The sequence below is a fragment of the Ambystoma mexicanum genome, chromosome 5p, assembly GCF_040938575.1.
Source record: "Ambystoma mexicanum isolate Mex_15411 chromosome 5p, UKY_AmexF1_1, whole genome shotgun sequence".
Taxonomy (NCBI): domain Eukaryota; kingdom Metazoa; phylum Chordata; class Amphibia; order Caudata; family Ambystomatidae; genus Ambystoma; species Ambystoma mexicanum.
In genome coordinates, this window is record NC_090930.1 from 87,630,407 (window position 1) to 87,648,003 (window position 17,597).

A 17,597-nucleotide genomic window follows, 5' to 3' on the forward strand; every position below is an offset into this window, starting at 1 on the left:
CAGTATGGGTATGGTTGTTCCTGCCTCCGTTTTTCTCTCTCGGCTTTAGATATAGGACTCTGTAATCCCCCTATTTGCATTGGTTCAGTGGTTTTGTGAGTCTTGCCTGGATTGTTCCTGGATCTCACATAGACGGGTCTCCCCTCAGCCCTAGTGCAGTCCATCTTTCGGCTTTGTAGTCTATGATCCAGTTGCAGCGTTAGGTTGATGTATTCGGTACAGGCTTCTGGAGGATTGACCACTTGCGCTAACACATCCTTTAGTTCCCCTCATAAACCTCCGTAAAATAACATAGTCCTTTTCTCCTCAGGCTAGTTGGTTTGTGCGATAAGATGATTGAAGGTGGCTATATAAGTCAGTAAATCCTGCTTCCCCTGTCTGAGGGACAAAAGTTTGTTATCTAAGGCCTGTCCCTGGGTGTGTCTTGCAAACAGTTTCTCCAATTCTCGTTGGAATACCCAAAAGTTGTGCAGCACAGGGTCATTCTGGTTGACCAAAGGTATCGACCAGGTGCACTGCCTCCTAGATACGAAAGTACAAAAGCCACCTTAGAAGTATCGTTTGGGAATGCACCTGGGCGGCACAGGAAATGCAGGCGTCACTGATTCATAAATATTGCAAATTTATTGGGGTCGCCAGTAAACCGTTCTGGTGGGGCTAGTGGTACTGCCCCTGGGAGTACTACTTGAACTGGTGGCGATGGTGGTGCAGGGGTTGGTGCACTTCCAGGTAACGTAACCTGTCCCGCATGTGATTGAAGCAGCTGTCTTGCCAGATTGTCGGTTTGTTCTCGGTTAATGATTAAATCCCCTCTTAGGGAGCTTGTGTCTTGTCTGGGGGCATGCACTTCAGCCCGTGAATCTCCCAGCAATTGTGCCAACTGGTCGAACTCAGAGGTACCCATAACGCCCAGGCAGAGGTTCTGGGATAGGCTTTGCGTTCTGTTACGCTCACCTGTTCTCTGCGGCGGCATTGGGGCATGGTTGGAGCCCTCCCTGGAGCTGACTGCCTCAGGTCGCTTCTTTTCCCTCAACGGCTGCCTTTTCATAGGCCTGTAAGGCTGGACCTGATCATATGTAATGGCAAGCTCTCCGTCCTTTTTTCCTTCAGCAGGGGCACTGCGGATAGACCTAGTTACATCACTGGTCCTGATTGCGGTGGTCCAGTCCTGCTGCAACCATTCCGTCTTGAAGGTAAGTTTTTATGACTTTCTTATTGTTCGTATTCTTGTAATGATACTGTCCCAAGGGATATTGTTCGTAATGGTGTATTGTTCTTTCTCCCCTGTAGCTATGAAGATGATGATCCAGGTGCGTGTGATGACAAGGAAGCGGCTCCAGGAGTTTCTGAAACTGGTACCTAGTAGGTAAGCGGTGGTTTCTGAAACTGCACCAAGTTCTTAAATAGTGTTGCTTTAGCGAATTAAGGTCTGTGTGATCCCTCACTTAGTATCTCTTACTCTCTTTGCAGGTGCGGCAGGTCGGCGATGGTTGGAGAATGGTATCCAACTCTTGATGGTGGTTGGAGATGAAGGCCCACGTGGAGGCAACACTCGAAGAAGGTACTGGGTAGATTGAATTCAGAACAGGTAAGGTTGCTGGGCTGTACCTGTCGAGGATTTCGGGAAGGTGAGTATGACTGCGGTCGAGTTGGGAGCAGATGGAGATGATTCCGGCACCAAAGCAATCACAGGTAAAGCTTGCGCGGCGACTGCAGAGTGAAAGCAGATGACGGTGCTTCCGACGATGGTGTGATCTCAGGTAAATCGTGCGCTGTGACTGTAGAGAGGGAAGCGAGTGACAATGCTTCCGACGATGATTCGTTCCAGTCAAGATGGTCAAGGTGGCTGAAGATTCGCGTGTTGAACCAGGTAGGTGGCGAAGGGTTCCGGAGGCTCGAAGCGCATGTGTTGGATCAGGTAAGAGTCGGCGGTAAGCGTTACGTTACTGTCAGCAAACTTACCCTGCCTGCTGGCCCCACCTAGCTCCTCCTTCTGTCTTCTGCACGTGCCTTCCCTGATATATTCGGGGCATGCCCGGCCCTGCTGCACATGCTCCTGGTATTTTGTGTGCTGAGCACACTTTGAAATGTGCTTGGTGCCATAGGCGCCAAACTGGGTCCATTGGGACCCTGTATGTAGTGGAGGGCTGGGTTCCTGCCTAGTGACCATGACAGTTACATCACAATGAGAGAAGGATTGGGGGTTCACTTGAGACAGTTACCCTCAAAAGTCTCTGGGAAACTTTTAGACTGGGGCATTCATAAACATATGTAAGTGTTGTATATTGTATTTACTGCATTGATAGAATATGGTTGTGTTTCATGTAGTAATTATTTAACAATGTTTATTATAGATAACAACACATTAATTTGGAAGTTTGTGAATAAAATAATATGGTAAGTTTGTTGCAGACAGAAAGGATAATGTTTTAAACATCTATTTTTAACAATATCAAACAGGGAAATACTTGGTATGCATTGTTCAGATTTCCTTCCTAATTAAGGAAGGAAATGATCTATGGGTAACAAGAACAGAAGATTGGAAAAGTCATATAGGTTCATGATAAGAAAAGGGAGGGATAGAAATCTACATACCGTTATCTTCTCTGTGCATGAATTTGGGGCTTACTGGGGACATTGATCACATTTTCACAAGTGCAAGTGTCACAGTGGAATTGAATGTTTGTTTTAAAATATGTGTTCATGTTCGTACATAGTCTATTACATTGCATATCATTTCTCTTGATTGGTGACATAGTTGTTGCACTATGTTTTCTATTTTTTGCAGTTTTGGTCAAAAGGTAATTGTGCTAATGTGTCTTAATTATTGTTCATTGGGCCATCTTATGTTTGGATTCATGTTGTTATAAATTGTGAAGTACAAGATATATGTAAAACACAATAAAGTGGTTTTGTTTCTAAACGGTAAGGGAACATTGATGTATGCTAAAATATATAAACATTTGAACATTTCAATTCCTCAGATCATTCGTTGGGATGTCCAACTCCAATCAGAATTACTCATTTCTGCAAGAGAAAATAGTATTATATACTGTAATATGTTAGGGTTATTTTTAACATAATGAATGTTCATGTTTTTATCTTTATTTGTAATGGTACTACTTTTGTATTAAATATTTTATAAATGTCTATGTATATTGTAAGGATGGCATGGTATCAAAGCAAGATAGACACAAGTGATCACAGTTCAAGGGTGTTTATTAAGCTGTAAAAATGGGTGAGATATACACCTAATCTAAACCTAAATCTAAGATAGGAGCAAGCTACGACCCTTAAATAATAATAATACAGTCACAGTGGAGTCCAGTCAAATAAAAAGGGCCTATACTAAAAATACAAATTGCCAATCCTTACCGCTATGATACCAATTGGTGTGGGATATTGTTCATAAGAAAAGAAAGAAATGCTCACAAAATGATAAATCAGGATGTTATGGCCGCGGTCTCTCTACCCAACATTTTTAGCAAGAGACAAGGATGGCTCTGGAGCACAGCACACTCCTGGGCAGCTCTGCCACAAGCGTGTAGTTTCCTATCTCTATATCAGGGCCTTCTGTGTCCAAGTCTCTTCTAATGCAAAGTCTCCTGCTTCAGAGGGCCTGACAGGCCAAAGCCAACGAAGCAAAGAGTTCCTTCTGGTAACCTTCACGTCGGGTGATTAATCTTCACCCTAGGATCCCCCTCAACCGGCCTCCCATCCTACTTTCTGCATCAGCCTCTAAAGCACTTGCCAATTTAAACAGACGCTTGGGAAGGGCGAGCACATCTCGTTGGGTCACTCTGTTAATCTATGGCAAGTGTGTGCTTCACAATGTCACAGTTCGCACAGCGTTCCCCTCAGTTGGGCGCAAACACCAGTTTCACAATTCCCTCAGTCTGGTTCACGCATTCCACAGTTCACAATTCTTGAATCTCATCAGAAAGCAGGGTTGCCGTTCCCTAGATTTCACTTGGCATCCCTCCGTAGGGTTCACATTTGTCACAGTTCACATTTCAACAAAAAGACATTCTAGACCCTTTAGGTTCTTCCCTTTACCCAAGTCCCGGTCTGTGCCCACCATCAGGCTTTCTCTAAAGCCCCCAGATAGGCTTCTCACAGTCCATTCATCACAATGTTCTAAGATGTGTTAGGGTTCACCCCAATTCGAATGCATCCCTCAGTCACATTGTCGTCTGCCTCCACAACGTGTCAAAGACACAGGGAGTTTGGTTTGCCCCTCTTATGATCACCTTGACACCCCATGATGGCCTCACCTAAGGCCACTAGGTACTTCTTGTTTCGCCTGATTCGGGAGAGCGGGCACCAGCCAGAGACCTTCAAATGAGCGCCCATGTGGTGCCAGAATACTCTATCAATGGTGCCAGTTTCTCTCTCAAAAGTTCACAGGGTTCTCCCTCTGTCAAACTCGGACAGTTCTCACAAAGTTCACAAGGGTCTCCCTCTGCCGGGCTCTAACCCTTCTCACAAAGTTCACAAGGGTTTCCCTCTGCCGGGCTCAGACCCATCTCACAAAGTTCACAAGGGTCTCCCTTTGCCGGGATTGGACCCTTCTAACAAAGTTCACAATCTTCAATAGTATGTTTTTGGACTCCCAGTCCCAGACTTCTTAACAAATCGTTCACCTAGAAAACTATTCTACTACTGTCTAAGCTCTTGTCATTTTGTTCAATTTTCTACTACTGTCTCGTCTGCGTGCAACCCTCCCTGCATCTTTCCCTAGTGTTCTCCCTGTCCCTACCCCCCTTCCTCTTCTCTCCTCTCCCTACCTACTCTATGGTGCTCTCTGTCTCTCCTATCTTTTCTAACTGCTTCTCTACCGACTATCCTGCTCTCCTCACTAAATATGGTAGGAAGAAGTTTAAAAAGGACATCCTATTCACCAACCCAGGCCTCCCTATCGCTGACACCTATACCAGTGCTTCCTCTAGACAAACCCTCACCGACATCTTCTTTGTCGTTCCCACGTCAGACGTATGGACTCTTAATATGGTGTCTCTGCTTTCTCCTTTCTCTTCTTCTCCCATTAATGGTAGCACCCGATGGGAGGCCCTCCTGACCTCCTTTGACTCCTCTAAGGTCATCATTAAAGGTTACCTGAAGGGTACTGTCTTGGTCCAAGGCCCTCAGGCCAATCTTCTCCTCTTTGATAGATGCTTCCCACACCTCATTAATTCCATTCCTTTTCCTGCTGTCCTCTCTCCTCCCTATATGCCTTCCTTGCCTCCCCCTGCTGTCTCCTCCTTGGCTACCTTGCCCTCTTCTCCTTCCTCTTCTGCCCCCCCACCCCCGGGCTTCACTACACCTCTGCAGGGTGTACCTCTGATTTGTACCCCTCTCCAGAAGGCATTCAAGGACGGCAACCTTCTCCATATTGCCACTTTAAACTCTCATTCAGCTGTCAAACTCTCCTCTGACATCTACCACCTCCTTGAAGAACTTGACCTCTATGTCCTCGGTCTCACTGAGACATGGTTCATGGCCAGCTCTGTCATGAGCTTTGACACTCTCCTCCCTGATGGTTACAAGAACCTCTAAGCGCCAAGGTCCAACCGTTCCAGAGGGGGTGTAGCCCTGATCTTCCCCAAGTAGATTCCTGCCTCTGTCATTCCTACACAGGCCTACTCCTCATTCGAATGCCTCATCTGCAGGCTTTCTCTCTCTTTCCTTGCCATTCTTTTACTGTGGCTACCATATATCTGCCACCTGGTCAGATCTCCTTCTTCCTCTCTGAGTGGGCGGGCCTATCCTCTTCCCTCCTGGTTTCGACCACTCAACTCCTCCTTCATGGAAACTTTAAAATCCACCTAGATACTTCCTGTCCTTTCTCTAGACTCTTTTAAGACCTCTGCAACTCTCTCTCACTCTCTATACTCCCCGCTGGCCCAACTGAACATCCTTGAAGACCTGCTCTGAAACCTTCATTCCAACACCCACTGTGTCCTCATCTCACTTGATCTCTCTTCTGCTTTTGACACCGTCAACCATGCCATCCTGCTAAACCGTCTCCGTGATAACCGGGGTATCACCGATCAGGCCTTTGTTTGGATTACCTCTTTCCTCTCCGATCGACCCTCCCAGGTCCAACTTGCGTCATTCCTCTCCTCTATCTCTATCTCTACCTGTGGTGTTCCACAGGGGTCTAACATCTCTCCCTTGCCTTTCAACCAATATCTGGCACTTCTTGCTCACCGCATTGCTGTTCTCTGTCCCAAATTTCAGTGCTATAAGGATAACACTCAACTCATTTTCAGGCTACCTTTCACCACTTCTTCTCCCTCTCTCATCTCTGTCTGTCTGCTGTTCAGGAGTGGTGTGCCGCCAATGACATCTGCCATAATGCCAGTAAGACAGATTCTCCTCATAGGCACACCTTCTCCCTCCTTTCCTGTCATGCTCTGGCCGGCCTCCCTTGGACCTCTTCCTGCTCCCACCTGTGAGGCAAAAACCTTGGGGTCATCTTTGATTCCACACTCTTCTTCTCTCTTCACATCTCTGACATCTCTTAGTAGTCACACTACCAGCTGCACCTCCTCAGAGGTATTATTCCTTTCCTCTCCTTCCCCCAGAAGCTCACTGTCTCCAGGGACCTAGTTCGCTCTAGGCTGGACTACTGCAACAGCCTCTTGCTAAATCTGCCTGCTTCTGCTCTCCGCCCTCTGCAACTCATCCATAACAGGACTGCAAAACTTGTCCTTGGCCTCAAGCCCAGGGATCGTACCTCTCTAGGACTGAAATCTCTGCACTGGCTCCCAGTGGCTGCGAGGATTAAGTTCAAAACCCTCTGCATTGTCCACAAGGCCATCTGGGGCCTGGGGCCTCAATACCTTCAACTCTCTCTTCCTAAATGGCTTCCTTCTCAAGCTCTTCGTTCATCCGCCTCCAACTCCCTCAGGGTCAGTCACTTCTCCAAGCAACGAGTTGGTGGCAGATCTCTTTCGTCGGCTGTGGCCTCCCTCTGGAAGAGCCTCCTTGCCTCTCTGAAACTTGAGGAGAACCATCTCCTGTTTTGCAAGCACCTCAAGACCTTCCTCTGCTTCTGCCTTCTCTCTTCCTCTCCCCTGCTGATTTCCTGTCTGATACTGCGCTGGTCACCTGGCTACCCTCTGATTTCTATCCCAGGTCACTGCCCGGCCAGATACACACCTGCACTGCCTCCCAGTAACCCTTGCACTTGGGTCTGTATCGGTAACCCTACAGTCCCCCTACCTGCACATTTGGACACCTGCTGTCTGCACTTACCCTTGCACCTGCCACCTGCTGGCCATACTTCTTGTTATTATTGTGATCCCATGTACAGCACTGCCCCCTCCCCTTTCCCCTGGCACTTTCCCCTCCCTCTCCCCTGCACTTGCACTACCTCAATGTCACTAGGCCTAGTAAGATTGCTGTCTCTGTCCTTCCTCTGTTCTCCCTTCCTTGCCTCGTCCCGCCTGGAAACACTTGTGTATATGCACGTTACACATGCCATATCATATCGTATAGATAACTACTTTATTCGTTTTGTTGGAGGCCATTGTGCAAAATATGTAGACATACAAGAAATGTATCCCTTTGGCTGAAACAGGATGTTTCAATCTTTTAATTGCACATCAATTGTGAGGTTTCCTGCACCTATTAACACTTTGAAGCATCACACATCAAGCGGACCGTGAATCACTACATTCCCTTTGGCGAAAGCGAAACAGTGTCTATTTCTAGACACTGCCATATATTTATTTGCTTTGGTTCCTCTTACACTGCATTGTCCCACTAACCCGCAATCCAGGGTGTTTTATGTCATTTTTAGTGCCCAGAACTCCCTGAGTTATTATCTCGCTGAGTGTTTGTTTCGCTCTGAATATAAAAATGGCCTCGCCAGATGTGCCTTGTCATGATAACATTAATACATCATGCTCTAAACCGTGTTGCTTTTTGAGTGCAACTGGAAGCCTTTATTCTCTGAGAGCCTGACCAGAAAGAAGGCGACAGGTTGAGCCAAACATTAAGGCACCTTGCATTCTCGCTAATGGTTTATAGTATCTGCTAAGAATAGCGACGCATGGTCTGGCCTTGTGCCAACCCCTCTCTCCTGTTGGGTATGGTGGTTATCACTTTTTGATGCCCCCGTCACTGATTGGGATGGGTCGCATTTATTTTGTGACTGACTGGACTGGACCATTGGACTTGGCCTTGGGGTTCGGTTCCGAAAAAAGATCATACTTCAGGGTGTGTGTGGGGGCGGGCATGACATAGTGTCAACGTATACCAATGTTCTGCAAGTTATAGCATCAGGGTAAGAGAGACACAATCAATTCATTTATTGCCACTCCTAGGTCACAACATGTCACATTGCTGTGCTGCAAACCAGAAACAGGAGGAGTGGACTGATTGTGATTGCTTATTTCTGCTGAACATCAATTTTGCCAATTTAAATTTTCCGCATTTGTTGCTGCTTTTTGTGCCACAGAAATATAGTTGGTGTGATATGATAGGTTATTTATAACATGCTTAATACCCAGAGGTTTCCAAGCACAGGCCCAGGGAATTGAACCTGCGGTGCTCTGTGTCGTCTTGCTTACAAGGCAAACACGTTGCCCCTGAGCTATCCTCCCAAGACAAGTGAGATCGTGTAAGGTATATATTAAGTGGGTGATGGGTGGAAGGGAGTTGTGGAGGGGTCCCCCCTCGCTTATTGTGAAAAAAAGCAGTATAATCGGGGGGGGGGGGGGGGAATATTTCAACAAATTCGGCATTCAGCAAAAAAATAAATGTGAAGATTGTTCAGAGAGGCAAGTGAATACTACATTCTGCATCAGGTGGGCTCATGGCATTAATGATCATTTCGTGAAAGTCAATGAAGACAAGCAGGGTAACTTTCCTTAAATTGCAAATTGCCCCGCCAGCATTAACACCTATGATTTGTGGGCCCCATGTGTGTTAGCATCTGCCTTTTCCTTGTTTGGAGCTGCCATCTCCTCCTGCTACCATGTCCCTCATGGTCTTTCTGTGTGAGGTCATGGGTGAAATGTTTGGTTGAGTGCTGGAATGTTTTGGTATGCTTGAGATCCTGAATGTTGCACCCGTGGCAGTTGCCATGATGTATCCTGGGTGGTGGGAGCCAGTGGGCTCCATTCCTGAGCATCCTTCATATCTCCTATACTTAATGTGCCTGATGACACCTGACTTGAAGAGCATGAATAAAGTAGCTTGACTAACCAACCCACTGCCTCCAGAGTACTTTCAAACATAACAAGTGCCGACAAGCTGGTCTCGGGATGGATGCATGCAGAGAAAGGAGTCAAAGAAGAAACATGTACCTGTGACGGTGAGGAAGGATACATATGGAAATGCCAAGGCAGGGTGCAGGAGGAAGGAACTGAATGAATCTGAAGGAAGAGGGAGACCCACTGCCCCCCATGGAAATGTCTCACCACCCAGGGCAGGGGGCAGGCACAGTGCTACCAGGAGATAGGATGCTGGTTGCGCTACAGTACCGAGTGCCAGAAGAGAGACTGTTATTTGAGCCCAAGATTGAGTACTGGCCTGAGTGGGTGTGGACCACTCAGCCCCCAGGAGAGGAAAAAAAAGGGGCAAAAAACAGTCACCACAGCAGCGAATGAAGCTGGTGACCTGTCAGTGCACAGGTGGGTTGGATTGCACCCAGCTTGACAGCACCCGCAGTGCCCACAGCGAAGAAAGCTCATTGCAGTATGGTCTGTCTGCTCCAGTTTGTCTGTGTAGTGGTTACAGAGGAGACCTTATACCAGTAGTCGTCAGGAGAGCAATAAAATGCGCATTGCCCGAAGCACCTGATCTTCTACCACACAGGAGCCAAACAGCTGCAAGCACTTGAGAGGTTATAGAAATGGGTGGCATGGGTAGCGACGAACGGTTGTAGATGGAGAATGGGGCGCCAATCCAGTGGCAACCCTGCTAACTTTGAACATGGAGAACTATGACCAATGGTCTTACCTGGTGTGGGTCCACTTCTGGCCGCTCGCTGTTGGAGAAGCTCAGTTGGTTGTGGAGTCCAGTGTTGGTCTGGTGACATCATGTCTGTTACCTGAGGGGTTGGTGAGTGCCTCGAATGCGGGGTGCGCTGTCTTTTTGCAGGAGGCCCGTAGAGAAAAGGACCTCTTTTGGAATGAGTCAGAGACGTTCAGGGACAAGGATCCTAAAGATTTCTGTGATTCCGTGTCCCTTGGCACATCACAGGAGCGCTACTGTGAGGTGCTTATTGTGGGGATTGTTACCTGAATTCCTGGGTATTTCAGCAGAGTTGCACAGACGCAGCGCTGCAAGCCATGTGGACATTGTTAAGGATTTGAAAGAGGCATCAGACTCTTGATACTGTCCAATTAAAACGCTCATTTATGAATTTGGATTCAGCTTTGAGAAGGCAGCCAACACGTCTCACACACCCCTTAACGTACACCCTGTGTCACAATGGACCATGAACTAGGCCGGTGTGTAATAATGAAATATTTATTTATTTTACTTTGGAATAAACATCAAACACATTAAATATAGGGCAGCAATCACCAGTGTGGTGATAATTACACTGTAAAAGGATAGAACACACTTAGTTTGACCTTTTAACATAAGATACACAATGTGCAATTGAATAAAAGCAAGATTACTTTTCGGGTATTATTTTCAGATAGCACCACAGTTAGTATTTCCCCTGCATTACTCCCTCAAACCCCTGTTAACCAAATGTTGTGTGGGTAGAGAGGAGTAGCAAGGAGTCAGGTATACTAGGCAACACACAGAATGACAATCAAACCTTCCACCCCAGGGAGGCAGAATCGGATTGAAAACCCTTGTAGTTGAGCAAAATGACACTTACAGGATTTCTAATAGGGTTCCTTATAGGGTTGGACCAATGGCAACGTAACAGACTAAAGGATGCAGTGTTTTGATATTGGGGAAGTGTAAGCCTTACAAAAAGCACTTGAATGGGGTAGCTTGGACAACCAGCGGGCTTCTGGGCATGGGACAAAGATCTGGTCACTTGGGCAACAGCTGGGCTCTCCTCTAGGGACACAGCGGGACAACCGAAGTCTGGTCTCAGTGGACAGAGGGTGCATCAGCTGGGCAAAACAGGTATCTGGAGAATCCCAAAAGGGTTCAGCAGCCTTCCCACCTTTTTCCCTGAATTATTGGGATTTTTGTAGGGTTTAATTCTGGATTAGAGGTTCAGCCTGGGAAAGGTGTTCTGCCTGGATCTGCTATCAGCTACCCCTGGACTGGCACTGGAACCTGGAAGCTTGCAGGGTGAATGTGGAATTCCTGGATCTCTGGATGTTGATTTATGACTGCTGGATTTTCTTGAATATCTATCTGTGTTCTGGAATCTGTGTGTCCTGAGCTTTGAATGTCTCCACCTTTATAGGCCGGATGGCATCGGTGTATTTTTACTATATGGGCAGAACTAAACTAGGCATACCTCTAAATTGGATAGAGCAGCCTATGGAAGTCGCCGCCTCCCTGTAAGCAGATTGGACTGAAGAAGGTGACTCAGTTTTAGGGTGGGTGATTTATGATGTACTTTTGTTTCACCAAAGTTACTTTTGCCAAATTAAGTTATTACACAAAACACTTATATACACAAATGTCATCATCAGGAAAATTAGATAGGCAAACTCCATATTTTACTAGAAACATGCTGATCCAACTCCAAAGATGGTGCAATGCTGTCAGTCATTCTGGCAATCTTTTGCCATTTCCCTGGAAAACATTTCACCTAAAATTCTACAATTGTCTATATGTATACATATTATCAATGGGCATATTTTCATTACATTATCAAACTGTACCATGTGTGCTTTCCCCCGAAATGCCATTTTACTGGCAGTTGCGTCCCCAACATGCTAGAAAAACCTACAATGTCTTATTTTAACGGTGCGAAATGACATTTAAAATGGTGATAATTTCACCTTGCTGTTTTGTTTGATTTTGAAATAAATGTCATGATCTGAACAGTCTCTGAATTCAAATGGGCTGGCTTTGTTTCCAAATATGAGGCTGCTTTCCTACCCCAGCCACATGTCAGGCTCTGGTCAGCTTAGCCCAGGGTTGCCATGGATTCACCTTTGATCTCTAGTCAGTTGAAGCTGATGAGAGGTGTCAACAGGAATTCACAACTCTGTGTCAGAGCAGTCCAATGTGTCATGCTGCAGCAATGCCGCTCCATCTGACGAAGTTGCTAGATTCTCCATCTTGGCCCTTTTAAGTCTTTTTTGGGAATACATATAATGTATATTTTAGAGCAAATCCCCATCTCTCATCACGTTTCTATGCAAGCACAGGGCCTCAATTTCACAAATCACTTTCAAAAGGCATTTTCTTGCTTAGCAAAAGCACCATTTTACAAGTGGGTTAATTGTTCTTGGATGTCACTTTACAAAATGCGGATTTTCCTCGCATCTTTATTCTGAATATTTACATAGCCCTAGTCAATTTCTAATGCACAGGAATCTGTTCAACACAAGGTTTCTTTGAAACTGACATCAAGCAAAAGGAGAGAGAGAGCTTTTTGTGAAGAGTTTGGACTGTGTTAGATTGTTGCAAAAGTAAAATACTTGCCGTACGATCTGTAGTGAATTTCTCTGCTATTTCCCAGATTTTACTTGACACATAATGCCTTTCAGAGATGACTGCCCTACTTTGCCGGTGTATAGCCTGAAGATAGACGGGCAAGAATGTGTCTTATCTGGAACTAAACTGTTTAATGTTGAAGGATTAAGAATGCCACCAGTGCAAAGCCATTTTAAACGCAGAACATTTCTTTTTCAATTGGAAGTTTTAAGCTGGCAGCATAGCAGCACTGCCTTTGAATGATTTTATTTGGTGCACATGAAGAAAATAACTTGCAGCAATTCCCAGGGTGTTCTTTGTTTTATCTTGCCCCATATGGGCCTGGAAAAGACAGCACAGCCATTATTGTTGTAGCTGCAAAATGCAGTTTTGATGCAACAGAATAGTGCTCAGCCATTCTGCTTGTAACTACTGAAAATGCAGTTTGGGTGATGTAGGGGAGTTCTTCTGGGCTGGTAAATATACCCCACAGATTGTATTGAGTGTAATTTTAGGTAAATCACTGCAAATGAAAGTCCTCTCTGCACTTACCCCAGTCTCCACTGACTTGGCGCACTTGGCCATCTGAGCACTTGCACCATCCAAATACACCTTTGCCTGAAGATCGTCTGTCTGCTCTCCCTTGCCTTCACCCCTTAATGTGCACTTGGTGAAACTGCAGAATCGCCATCAGGCCCATTTGCTGTATCTCAATTGCTAAATGTATTATATTCACTTAATCTGCCTGTGCAGACTATTATCGTCTCAGATGTTCCAGGGCACTGAGCGACTGTTGTTTTTCCCCATGTTCTCACCCTCCGTGAGCACTTTGAAACACTTGCCTGTGTATAGCTGAGGAGAGGTGTCACCAGGAATTCACACCTGTGTCAGAGCAGTCCGTTGTGTCATGCTGATAAAGTCGCTAGATCAGTGGTATTCAAAATGTGGGGCGCGACCCCCCAGGTCACGGTGTAAGTGACATCAATCCAGCATTCCAACTAAGTCAATGCCTAGTCTGGGTTGCCCAATGGAAACCCTTATTTATATATTTTTATGTCAAAAGTTCTTTAAATCTGGATGATGAACCCTTATATAACGCCCCTCTCTTTGAATCTCCCCGACCTCACTGAGCCAAGAAGTAGGTTTGTTTTGCAAATTAAAAGATTCATTTGAAGAATTGAACAATATATAAATTACACTTTTATGAATATGAATAATATCTGAATATCACACTTATAAATATGAACAAAGATCAGCAATGGGTAATATTACAATATCAACAATCTCTTTAATTAATTAGGAGTAGGAATGGGAAGAATAATGTAGCCGAGAATACTTTATATGGATTCAAGGAAATGCAATAATAGGAAAGAATGCAACACATAAATAAAACTTGATATGATTTCCACAAAAGAAAATATAATCACTTTTTCCCCTGTGACTACTCACTCCCCCCAATATAAAGAGTTGGAAATGAGGGCACACAGGTTTCAGGAATACAATCAATAATGCAGTTCAATCCCAGTTCCCTCAGCAAGCTTAGAGAGAACAGGTATGATTTTAAAACAGGCCAATATGCTTATGCATGTGATTGCAATGAATGGGAAAATATGCTAAAATGATTTTAATTCACTAAAGAAGATTCAGGATAAGTGAGAGTTACTTTGAATTGGTTCAGGTCAACACTAGCAATGATTCATGAATGATTATTAGATTGCAAATGAATTCCAGCAGTTGAAAACAAGAAACAGCTATTTTGACAAGTGGTGAAATTGAGCTAAATTGCAATTTGCGGCAACTTTTCCACGTGCGGGAAATGCGATTACAGCAAAACTGTTCTGTTTCGGTTCTAGGACGTGCGGTTCAAAAGTTAGAGAGGTTTTTGTGAAGGTAGATTTTTCAGAAACAGAATCAAAATTTCAAAAATGAAAGATGCGCTTTAAAGATTTACCAACAAGGATAGGATTATACTAAGGAGCTATGAAGAAGCAAGACACTCAATGGGCAGCCACCAGAACAGCGGTGCCTATGCTTTGACCTCTGTCCATCAAAACACTTGTCCCTCTTCAGAAAAATATCAGCGCAAAGATGATTATTGCTACAATTATCACAGACAATATAATGAGAAGAATTCAGGATCGACAAAAGATTCTATAAGGCAGTTCTGGATAGCTTGAAATGGTTGGAATAGGATTACTATAAACTAAGAGATGACTATGGACAGTTCTAGACTAGATACTCACTCCTATGGCTTTGGAATGGATTGGGCCCCGTCAAAGATCTGGTCAAGGATATGGCTGGGATTCTCTCGCCACTGGGCAGGATCAGGCACTGGGTTCTGCTCTCCGCACAGCACTCTGGTCTGTGCGGCCTCTTGGACTGGATCTGACGGGTTCTGGATACAGCTCTGCTCCCTGCGTCTGGATCTTGGTTCTAGCACAGGGTTCTTAGGTAGAAGCAGAACAGCTCAGCCAGGCTGTTGGATTTTGGGGGGCCCCCTGGAGGTTTAGGGGTTAGAATCAGGTTGCAAATATTCTGAAACCTCTGGAAAAGGTTCAGCTTGTGGTTTAGGCCTCCCTGCTTCAAGGTTCTAGAGTTTGGTTCTAGAGCTTGGTTCTGCAGTCTGGTTTCTGGATCTATGCCTGGATCTTCCTGGAGCCTGGATCTTCCTGCAGGGTGCTTCACCAAGAAATCAGTTGAGGAGTGGAAGTGTGTGTCTTGCCTGTCCTCAGCAGTCCCTATTTATGAATTTCCAAAGTGGGTGGGGAGGCTGTTTCTCTATGCCCAATCCTCTAAGGATCTGATAGGACAGAGGATTCCCTGTGCCGTGATTGGAGAAAGGAGCAGCGTGTCATCCTGTGTCCTCTTTATGGCTTAGGAGAAATACCCTCCCCTTTTCTCTGTACAGTATATCTTATTTTTCATAAAAAAAACACATTTACAATATGCACAACTTGTTAATACTACATAAATTACATGACAGGTTGCCTAAGGTACATTTCTGTTCAACTCTCATCTTCCTAAGAGCTTTGGTTCAGAAATGATAACTTTTTTGTGCTTTTGGTAGGTTTCTCAATATCAGTTATGCATCAATTTTTATACATGCATGCATATCTCACCTGAGCACATTTCTGTAATTTTTCGTGTTCCTAGCATAAACACAGTAGCGACAATATGAATGAATTCTGGGGTTCAGTCACAGAACATCGCCCATATTCCAGCTCAGTCTTAAACTGTGAGCACATTTTTCATTTTAACAATCTCAAAGTTTCACATTTTTGGCAGTTCAGTGCAATTTGTTATAAGCATTTTTCTAAAACATATATTTACTCCAATGTTAAATCCACATTTCAGTCTGATCCGCCTCCAGAGCTGGGCTGACTCAGAGGGTCACATGTGCTTCTTCCTGCCAGCAGTTTGTTGTCAGTCACACCCGCATTAGCATTTCTATTCAGCCCAAGGACTCCTTTGTCTTTACTCAGAGCAACAAGCCAGGGTGCCTCTCCTAGTTCCTTTTAACAACAGCCTGTCAATTTCTTAGCCAAGGGCAGGGGAAAGTTTCCTTTGTTCAGGGAGGTGTGGGGAATTTGTTTGAAGCACAGTGTGGGAAACTTTAACTCCTAAACCCAATGTCTAAAAAGTGTCTTATCTTAAAATATAACTCACATTTGTTCTTACTTCAAGTCTTTTCAGAATATAGTTTTGAATTGTATCCACCTCTTAGGCTTCTGATAGCAAGTCTTTCTTTGGCACAGTTTGGGTTCAATGTACAACTTCACACAAAATGGTTTTAAATCGCTGGCTTCTGATAGAGGTGAGTAACCGTATTACACCCATTTTTTTTTTACTTCCAGCAAGCAATCCTCAAAGTGGACTTTGTTCAGATAACATATACTTCTGTGGACCTTATATTTATGTAGATTCTTGAAGGAGAATGATGTTGACCACCCAACAAGGAGGTTGGATCTTTATGGGTGGTTTGTGAGCCATGATGTTTGCAAATTTGACACCAAATAAAAAACAGATTTTTGAGACAGCTCTGTATTCCTTTTGCAATGATTTTGCTCTGTGTGCAGCCAAATGATGGGTTTTGGCAGTGGTCTCCTGTGTTACCACTGACATAGGCAAAAGTGGATGGCGGCCTATTTCTCAGATTTTCACTGCGCACTTTCTGGTGATTTCTATCGAGCAGCATGCTTTCCATTGGCCATTTCTGAGGTTTCTGCTGCCAGCAATGCACAGAAATGTTGCAGGGCTTGGACCAGTGGGTTAAGACATCCCACAGCGGGTGCATCCCTGGGGGGCTCTGAGAGCACATCATGAAATATTTTTTTTAAATGTTTTTTTTTTTTTTTAAATTGTAAGAAATGGGCAGGGGTGGCTTACATGGTCGGGCTGAAGCATGAAACTGTCTCAGGCAAGAATGAAAAAGTGGCCCGCAGTTGTAAATGGATATTCATTCCTTTAGTCACAGACTGGGCCTCATTACAAACAATGGCGGTACGGTAACAATGGTGCCGGTAAGCTACCGGCACCGTTGCTACCGTACCGCCATAGTAAGAGTTGTGCTCACGGATGCCTGACAGCCTGCCAGGTCTGACCTGGCAGGCCGAGCAGCACCCGCGAGCACAGCTCGTCCGATGCACCGGCACCGTTATTAACGGTGCCGGTGCATCCGAGCTGCCCATTCCCATTGAGCCCTATGGGGCTCCAATGGGAATGGGGATCTGCCGGTACCGGCACCCGCGAAAGGGAAATTATCAGGTCCGCCTAACTCGGCATGACCCGGTAATTGCCCATTCGCGGGTGCCAGACCCGGATGCAACACCGGCGGCAGCCATGCCGGTTTTACTGGCACAGTTACCGCTAGGGTTGTAATGAGGCCCACTGTTTCAATAGCACCTAAGGCGGTGCTTTGTGTTAAAATGTAAGTAAATTGTGATATATTCAGCAACAATGGACAAAATTACTAACTGCATAGTTAATTAACCCATCAAACTGGTCCACATTGGCCAAAA